The sequence below is a fragment of the Echinops telfairi genome, unplaced genomic scaffold (genome assembly GCF_000313985.2).
Source record: "Echinops telfairi isolate 266 unplaced genomic scaffold, ASM31398v2 ScPeMD7_7458;HRSCAF=8496, whole genome shotgun sequence".
NCBI lineage: Eukaryota > Metazoa > Chordata > Mammalia > Afrosoricida > Tenrecidae > Echinops > Echinops telfairi.
In genome coordinates, this window is record NW_022111358.1 from 691372 (window position 1) to 701716 (window position 10345).

Sequence of the window (10345 nt, forward strand, 5' to 3'; positions counted from 1 at the left end):
CAATGAACTTTTCATTGGAGATACATTTTTTTCAACAGCATAAATGAAGGCTATCCATATGGACCTCATCAGATGGAATACTCAGGAATCAAATGAACTAGAACTGTGGTAAGAGGTGATGGAGATGCTCAATATCATCAGGGGCCAACGGTGGAACAGACCATCAATTACTCGTGCAAGTTCAAGTGGAAGCTGAAGAAACTTAAAACAGGTCCACGAGTATAACACAAAGTACAACTTTAAGTATATCCTACCTGAATGTAGAGACCATCTCAAGAATAGAGCTCACATGCTGAATACTAATAACTGAAGACTAGACAAGCTATAAGGTGACATCAAGAACATCCTACTTGAAGAATCCAAAAGTCATATCAAAAGAGACTTGCACCTCAGCATAGAGAAGCTAACCAACAGCATCCAGTCAATTCCAACTCATATGGACCCTTTAGACATTCTGAGACTGTGAATCTTCACAGGAGCAGGCAGCTTCCTCTTTCCTCCAAGGAGCAGCTGCTGGGTTTCAAACTGCTGACCTTTCAGTTAGCAGTCCAATACTTACCCTACAGTGCTACCAGGATTCCTTCAAGAAGCTAAAGTGAATGGCGGAGAAAATGATGACATAACGAGCCAAACACAAGATTTCAACGGATGATTCGAGAGACAAAGCAGTATAAGGAAATCTTCAAAGACCTGGAGTTAGGAAACCAGAAGGAAGAACAAGCTGGGCATCTCTCTCTTTCTTGAAACTTTTTATTGTGGATCATGTGCAGGTTTACAGAGCAGATGATCAGTTTTATATTCAACACCTTTTGTTTCAACTCGTCCATTGATGTCCCCACAATGCAGCTTCACTCAGTCCCTCAGTCCTCTTTCTCCTCGTCTCCATTCCTCCTGCTTTTCCTCCCCGCTGAATTTTGTTCTGGATAAATACTGCCCTTCTGAGGTACATAGTTTATTGTGCCAACCTGGCTGATAAACTTACATGTGGGATTAATTGAAGGGCGGAGAGATAAATGGCTCGGCGAGCCTCGCCTTTGTTGTCTCTTGCTCTTTAGTCATCAGACCAGTATGCGGTTGCCTTGCTTATTCTGTGCCTCAATTTGCAAGCTACACTACCTGTGGGACACCTAACCCGTGGACTGTGCCACTGTAATCTGAGTGTCCTTCAAGACCTGCTTTGCCACACCATTGGAATTTACATCTCTTGAGCTGGGGACAGTCGGACCCTGTCATCTGGCTGACTGTTGGTGACCTGCCTTGCTGTTGGCTGCCTGTGGCTGGATAGCCTGAATCGCTCTACAGAGGACTACCCAGCGGCCCTCAAGATTTGAAGGACTGCCCAGTGTCTCACAACTGTCTCACATGCGTGAGTTGCACTGAGCCATTTGTACTGCTTTATAATTTAATTACCTGTTTATTTCTTATGTCATCTAGCTATCTATCTATCCATATCTATATGTGTATATGTATATGTATTAGCCTTCTGGTTTTGTTTCTCTAGAGAACCCTAACACACCTTCTCATCTTAAATGGTTGATTTTTCTAACACAAGGGTGGGCTCAGTTCCAGAACTGAAGTGACTTAGGGCTATAATCTTGGGACTCCCACCTGCCTCTATCTAACCAGTAAGCCCAGTCTTCTTTACGGTTGTGAGTTTTGTGCCACATTTTCCTCCCACTCTATTCAAAGTCTTCTAATGTGATCCTTGTCAGAGCAATTGGCAGTGGTAGCCGGGCACCATCTAGTTCTTCTGGTCTTGAGATTATGGAGATTGATGTTTATATGATCCCTTTGTCCATTAGACTAATTATCTCTTTATGTCTTTTGATTCTCATCTCTCTTCTTTCCTCTGGATGGCCATGTTCAATAGTTACACCTTAGATGGCTGCTCAGGAGCTTCGAAGACCCCAGTCCCTACTCACCCAAATAGGATAAGGAACATGGTCTTTATGAACTATGTTTTCCCAATAGACTTTGGTGTCCCCCAAGACAACCAATTGATGTAGAGTTGATTCCAATCATGGTGGCCCACTGTGTGTCAAACCACTATGCTTCATAAGGTTTTATTTCTTAAGCATTATCTTTTTTCTCTCTCTTTTTAGTGAGGTGGAAATTCACACACCAAAACATCCACCAACACAACTTTCATATTTGCAATTCAATTACATGAATTTTATTTTTCATGTTGTGCCTTTTCCAAAACAGTCCACCATTAACATTCACTCAGTGCTCCCCAAACATCCCCCTTTCCACCCTCCCTCCCAGCTCTGGTAATTGACAGTAAGTTTTGGTTTCCATAAATTTGCTTAATCCATACAAATGAGATCACACAACATTTGTTCTCTTTCGATTGGCTCGTTTCACTCAGCATAAGGTTTTCAAAGTCCGTGTATGTTGTGGCATGCATCAGGACTTCATTTCTCTTCCTGGCTGCATGATACCCCGCTGTGTGTATGTGCCACATATTATTTGTCATCTGTTGCTGGACGTTTGGGTTGTTTCCACCTTTGGGCTATTGTAAAAGTGGTGCAATGAAGTTTGATGAACAGGATTCTGTTTGCAGTCTTGCCTTCACTTCCCCTGGACGTATACCCAGGAAGGTGCTATCTATATGCTAATTCTGTACTCAGCTTTGAGGAATGACCCAACTTCTCCATGTTGCGGCTGCACCACTTATAGAGTTTTCAATGACTGGTATTTTCAGTAGATTGCCAGATCATTCTTACAAGGCACCTCTGGGTAATGAGAACCTCCAACCTTCCAGTTAGCAGTTTGAGCACTTTAATTGTTTGAAACACCTAAACTGACCAAGTAAAACCAGCATGTTAAGTGCACGAGTATCAAGAACTACACGGACATTTTCTTTTTAAGTGAGGGGGCTTCCAGAAGTCCATGGAAATGTTTTACTATCTTTGAATTCCATTTTTTAATGAACTTCTTTAAAGCTCTCTTGTTTCTGGGCTGGCGAAATTATGGTGAAGTGGTTTTTATTTTCTTCTTTTTCTTCTTCATATATTCTGATTTCTAAAAATAAGGAGATTGTGTGCAATAAGAAAACATACAACACAGGTCACTTTTAAATGAATCATCTACCAGCATGTTGTTGTTTATAACACAGCAGTAGGAACAATCCTGTTACCAAACACTAAGAAAATGGGTGGTGAAGTATATTGTAATTCATTTATCTAGTCGAACAGCACCCTGCGACAGAGAAATGTCTAGTGGGTCGGTCTAGTGCTGAGTAAAAAAGTTGGCTACAAAATAGGATGGGAAAAAATATGTATAATGTTTATATATGCTGAGAAAAGACCAATTACATACCAAATGGTAAGAGTTGTTATGACTGGGTGTGGGTGATTTTATTTTCATATCTTTGCTTATCCAGAAGTCTGAAGTTTTCTACAATGACTAATGAGGGGGAATTTAAATTTTTTAAAGGCATAGGCATTTATTAGCAAATGAAAATATTTAAAGATCTGTAAGAGATCTTCAAAATATAATCAGGAAAAAAAAAGCCCACCAAAGAACAGGGTGGAATGGTATATAACCTTGTGTTTAAAAATATTTAGGTGTGTGTGTGTGTGTGTGTGTGTGTGTGTGTACCCTCTGGAAGGAAATACAAGAACTTGGAGAGAGAAATTGAGGATGAAGGATAAGGAAGATTTCACTTTATTAAATATGAGCATGCACTACTTTTTAAAGCATAGTATAAGAACTATCAGGATAACGTGTGTACATTTCTGTATGATCCACCTAGGTGGTGAAATTATGAACTCTTTAGTTTCTATCAGAAATTTTTAAAATAATGTTGACTTTCTAACAAATAAAACACAAAAACCAAGACAAACAGCCAGTAATCTTTAAGACGTTGCAGGCATTGTGGGGATGCAGGAACGGTGGGAAGGAAAACATGGTGAGGGAGGGAAAGGGCACAGTTACACAAGATTGGGAGCCAGTTGCTGAAGATCCTGGAAACTGATCTGAAATGGTGGGTTTGGTGTCGTGGGTTGGGCTGGGAGCGGCCAAGTCAGCAGTTCGATACCAGCAGCAGCTCCTTGATGAGGAGCAAACTTTGAACAGTGAGGCTTTCTACTCCCTGAAGAGTTACAGTCTCAGAAACCCAGAAGGAAGTTCTTTTCCATCTTACAGGGTCTATGAATCACAATCTACTCAATAGTCGCTATGTGTTGGAATCTACTCAATGGCAGTCAGTTTGTGTGGGTCAGAAGGCACGTCAACAATGAACCTGACAAGGATCATGAACATGGTGCAGGGTTGGGCAGCATTTTGTTCTGTTCTACATAAAGTTACCGTAAGTCAGAGCTAACTTAATGGCAACAAAACCTACAGGGAGTGGAGCCACTCTGTATCCTTTAAATAATGCCCACCAAGTGAGCTTTCTGCCCTCACTAGAGAAATATCTGGGCAAGGTTGAAGCAGAGAGGATGTATCTGAAGCTGCATTTGTTGTCTAATACACACACACACACACAAATGGAAATGTCCAGGGTAAGGTGACCAGACATCCCGCTTTTGGCGGGACAGTCCCGATTTTTAACAATTTTTCCCGCATCCTGCGGCATTTTTAAAAAGTCCAGATTTTTGGAAAGAATGCACGACAAACTAGGGTATATGGTTTTCGGCTGCCATGCGGCTGTTTCGCCAGGATAGAAGTTTAACAAAGGGGGCCCACTTTACCAATGTTAAAATCTGGTCACCTTAGTCCAGGGGCAACATTGCCTTCTGTTGAATATCAGGTCACCATGAGTCAAGTCAACCCAATGGCAACTAAGAACAACAACAACACACATGCACACACACATGCACACACACATGCATGCAAACACAGGCAGAGTTCACTTCCTGTCGCCATGCTAATGGTTTCGGAATGACCGAACATTCCCAATGTCAGAACTGGAGGAGCCATTTTGTCCAATGGGGGTACTTCACTACCAAGGAGCAGGCAGCTTTGCCCATTGATCTTTCATTCAAAAAGCAAGCTGGGAAAATAAATAAATTGATTAATTAAAAAGCAAGCTGGTTTCATCCATGCCTTGTTCAGAGGAGCTCCTGGCTGGCTCTCCAGCCCAGCACTGCCCTATCCTTCAAGCCACAGGCTCCCAAAGGAGGCCAGATGGAGCCTAGAAAGCTAGGACTATGTGGTCAGAGAACAAAGGTGGGGCCACTGCCCCACCTTCCCCATGAGATAGAGAGGGAGTTGTGGCGTGGCACCCACCTGTGCTAGGACACCTCAGTGGGCAGCAGCCTGTGCAGGCAACAGCAATTGTGGTCCACGCCCAGGAGGAAGTTGGTGCTACGAATCGCAGAAACTTCTCCACCTGACCAACCCTGCCTGTGTGCCGAGAAGGCCACCTGTACAGGCAACATCAATGGACTCCTTGCTTCCGAATGGCTGGCGAAGATTCCCGCATGGGATTAGTAGCAGGAAGAGAGTGAGGTTGGGCATTTACTATTGGGTCCCGCCTGCCAGGTCACAGGGGTGGCTCAGTTACACCCCTGTAAGGAAGGCCTTAGCTCCTGCCAGGCAGCGCTCTCCCCACAGCTGTCCTTTCTGAGTTCCTATAACTGAGTTCCAGCCCCCTGTCTCTTGCCCCATCAGGCTCAGGGATAGTAAAGGCTCTGCCGCTTTACTTGTCCAAGCTGCTGCCTAACTTTTGTCCTTCAAGTCTGCCTACATCTCTGCCAGTAGTCCTTTAACCAACCATTTGCTGCCAACTCAACTCCGACTCAGGGCAACTCTGTAACCCTGTGTGTGTCAGTGTGGAACTGTGCTTCATGGGATTTTCTTTTTTTTTTTTAATTTTATTAAATACTTTAATTGGGGACTCTTACATCTCTTATCACAGTCCATACATTCCTCCAGTGTGTCAAGCACATTTGCACATATGCCGCCATTATCATTTTCAAAGCATTCTCTTCCCACTTGAGCCCCTGATATCAGTTGCCCCTTTCTTCCCCCTCCCTCCCCCACCACCCTCCCTCATGAACCCTTGATAAGTTATAGATTATTATTTTCCAAGCTTACATCATCCTCCTTTGCCCCTCACCCACTTTTCCATGTTCATCCCCCTGGGACGGGGTTATATGTCGATCCTTGTGATGGATTCCCCCTTTCTCCCCCCACCCTCCCCTAATCCTCCTGGCTTCATGGGATTTTCAATGGCGATCACCAGGGCTTTCTTCTGAGGCACCTCTGGATGGACTGGAACGACCAACCTTCGGGTGAGCACTTGAGCATGTTAACCATTTGTACTACCCCCGGGACGTCAAACTGTCCCTTCACTCTCTGCCAGTTATCCACTTTAAGTGTGCCAGCTGCTCCCTGCCAGGACGCTGAGTGATGCACAAATGGAACGCAAACAGAATTCGGAGTGGTCATAAAGAGATGAGGGGGGCCTCCCGGCACCCTCTGCAGCCCAGAACACACCTCCTTCAGGCCTTGAGCGGCCTACACTCTCGCACTGCTACCTTCCCCTCACTGTGGCATCTTTGCCACGACTGAGTTCATCTCCTCACCAAGACACCTACTGACGCTGTGGCGATCAACTGAACCTCTGGCCACGCCGGGGCTGGGCTTTAAGGCCACTGTTACATTTCACCGCACCTCTCTTGGGTCTCATTTTATCCACCTGCAAAAGGGGAATAAACCTTCCCAATAGGGTTTCTCTGGCATTCACATGAGATTGTAAGGGTAAAGTTCTTAATTCAATACACTGGTGACTTCTTTGTTTTGTCTTTACATCATTTTCTCGGGGGCTCATACAACTCTTATCACAATCCATCCATCCATCCATTATGTCAAGCACATGTGTCCATTCATGCGTTGCCCTCATCATGCTCAAAATCATGGGTGATTCTTAAGAGAGGCATGTGCTTTTTGGAGCTGAAGGTTTTCTTTTATTTTGTTTCAAGTTTGCTTTGGAGTTTTTAAATAGATATTTAGTTTATTGCCTCATGCATTCAAAAAAAAATCAAGCCAGTTGTTATTGTGTCCACTCTGACTCCTGGCCAGCCCATGTGGGCAGAGTCCATCTGCTCTGGAGGCTTTCAAGGTTGTGACCTTTAGACGTTGATCAAGGCCGATTTTCTCTGAGGGCCTCTGGGTGGCTTCTTTTTTTTTTTTTTTTTCTTGGATTCTAACCATCAATCTTTTGGCTCATCGTTGTGGGCTTAAGTGTGTGTGCCACTCAAGGGCTCTGTCTGATACATACAAAAGTGCCTGATCAATGTTCATTGTTGTTCGTAGCAACACCACCTCCAGTAATCCATTGCACAACGGTTCTGTGACCCCCTATAACCCCAGGCCTGTGCTGTCAGCTTTGCTCACTATTGCACACGATTGAGTAAACTGCGTGATTACTCCTGGACGCCTCCTTCAAGTAGTTGCCCCTGTAAGACCCCAGGCCCCAAGTCGAGGCCCCAGCCCTGTTCCCACACCTAGCGAATTCCCAACTCTGCCCGCTCCGTCACTTTCCATTGTTCCTCATGTGAGTCCGGGTGGACTGGAGACACAAATCCAGAGACACTGATATATAAGTAAGAGAGAACTTTATATCCAGAAGTAATTATGTGGGAGGGAAAAATGAGCTGACACCAAAGGCTCAAGTAGAAAGAAAATGTTTTGAAAATGAGGATGGAAACATATGTACAAATGCACTTGGCACAATGGATAGATGGATGGATTGTGATAAGAGCTATAAGAGTCCCCAATAAAATGATAAAAATTAATTAATTAATTAATTAAAAGAAGAAGTAATTATGCATTAATAAAACATCCTGGCCTAGTCCAAATCAAGTCCATCAGTTCAAAATTAGGCCATGAATTCCTCTTCAGACTCAAGCAGCACATGCAATGATGGTGAACGCAGGAAGATCACAGATCATTGGGTGGGAAGTCCTGTGGATCCAACGGGTCCAGGGCTCTGGCTGCCATCAGCGTGGCTCAGCGTGGCTACATGTGGCTTGTCAACAGGAATGTAAAGCAGAGAGTGTGCCCGGCCTTGGGGGAGGAAGAGAGAAAACGCCCAGAATTCTCATGAGAAGGCCACGCCCACAAGAGGCATCAATCAGGCTGTGGCCGGATTATTGACAGACTAGACTCCACCCCCAAGAACCTATTCATGAAGTTGACATGAAATGATGTAACTACCGCAGTTCCTTGAGAGCTTTACACTTGTGATTTGTCACCTGGCATGTGAATCTTTTCCCAGTCACATGGGTTGGCAGCATCCTGAGGGCAGTCTTGGAGGTCTTTCACGGCCAGCCAGCAGCTTGAAGCAGTGCAGCCCTCAGCAAGAACATTTCCTGTCGAGAGGCTGCAGCCCATCACGATCAGTTGGAGCTGTACCTCCAAGAGATGTGGGGGACTGTTTGCCACAGCCCGAAAAAAGTCCAAGTCCTAATATTGGTTCTGACACAGATAAAAGAAAAAAAAATCCTCCAGGACTTGGCCAACAATCTCATCCCCACGCACTTAACTACCAACCCCCTGCACGCATACAGGATGCTCCTGCAAGCAGACTAGAAGGTATTTGTCCCTTTCTACCAAGGAGGAAAGAGAGCTCAGAGAAGTTAAGACTTGCCCGGAAATTGCTCTTGCCACTGAGTTAGCGCCCACTCAAGGGGACCCCAGCTACAAAAGAATGGCATGTTTCTCGGTCCCAGTCCTGTCTTTGCAATCACTGGCAGGCTCCTGTCCATTGTTGTGGCCACTGTGTATTGCCCGGTGGCATAGTGGCTACATGCTGGGCTGTGTGGTAGTTACATCATCTGTTGTCAACTTGAGATTTAAGAGTGAAGGGGTGGAGTTTAGCCTGTCAATCCAGTTGCAGCTTGATGACCTCATCTGGAGGCGCGAAGGAGATACATAGCTCGCTGGAGGCAGAGCACATGCTCACTTTCTTGGAGACATACCTTCTGAAAAGACACATGGAGCTATGCTAGAGCCCTGGAGCTGGAGGAGCCACGTGGAGACCCCTGCCAGCATTGAGATGTTTCCACTGCCACTGGACCCACAAGACTTTCCACCTACTGGCCTATGATCTTCCTGTATTCGGCGTCATTGCATGTGTTGCGTGAGTCTGAAGAAGAATTTATAGACATATGGGTTAACATCAGACTTACGGGGCAGGGATGTTTTCTCAATATTCAACAGCTCTTGCATATAAAGCTCCTCCTTATGCACATAGAAGTCTCCCTGGATTTGTTTCTCTAGTCTTCCTGGATTAACATAGGCTGCTAACCCCAAGGTCAGCTGTTCCAAACCACCAGCTGCTCTGCAGTAGAAAGACAGGGCTTTCTGTTGCCCCCATATAGAGTTATGGTCTTGAAATCTCACAGGGGTAGTCCTACCCTGTCCTAAAGAGTCTCTGTGAGTTGGATGTTGACTTTTTCCCACCCCCCAACCTAGGAGGCTCATCTTCCAATGCTAGATCAGCTGCTGTTCTGTTGGAATCCAAAGGACTTTTGCTGGAAAATTTGGAAGTTGGTCACCAGGCCTAATCTGCCTTAGTCTGTAGCGCCACTAAAAACCTATCTACCATGGACCACCCTGGTGGGATGTGAACCACCAGTGATGTAGCTTCTAGCATCATAGCAGCACACAACTATTACCGTACAACAAAGTGACAAATAGGTGGTGGTGTCCAGAATTACCCAACTATTATGTAATCGAGCTAAGATCAGAACTCAGGTCTCAGGAGCCTTCATACTCTTTGTCTTTTGAGAATGCAAAATATACCTTTAGTCTTCATCATAGACATCTCATGAAGCTGAAGGAATGTGGATGGTTCACGCGAACTCCTCCTCCTGCTAGAGACACGCACAGAGGGCCAGGGAGACGCACAGTCCAGGAACACAGCCCTTTCGGAGGCACAGCAAGGATCTAGGAAGGAGGACCGGCTGTCCTTTTATGTCCCTCTCCCAGGGATTTCCTGAGACAAAGGGAAGAGGGGCCACTCCCAGCGTAGCTAGAAGCTGGAGTTCCAACAGGGTGGGGTGTGAGCTACCTTAAAACAATATATGAGCCCCACTGCCTGCCAAGCCCCTTAAGACAGTCATCGGTTCAACCCTTCGAGGCTTAGGATCTGTCAAGGGCAGCGAAAGCTTTGTCCCCAGACACTCACGTCTAGTTAAGCCTGGACATAGGAGAGCAGGAAAGGAAGGGGTGGCCCAGAGAGAGAGAGAGAGCAGTATTTCCTTGTGAGTTTTGAAGACTTTCCCCAAAGCCTGCATAGCAGCTATCAGGGTTGGAGACAAGGGCGGAGGTTAGAGGCCTCTCTGGAAAGTTAGCCCAGGGACAGGGCAAGCAAGGAGTATTTGCCTGG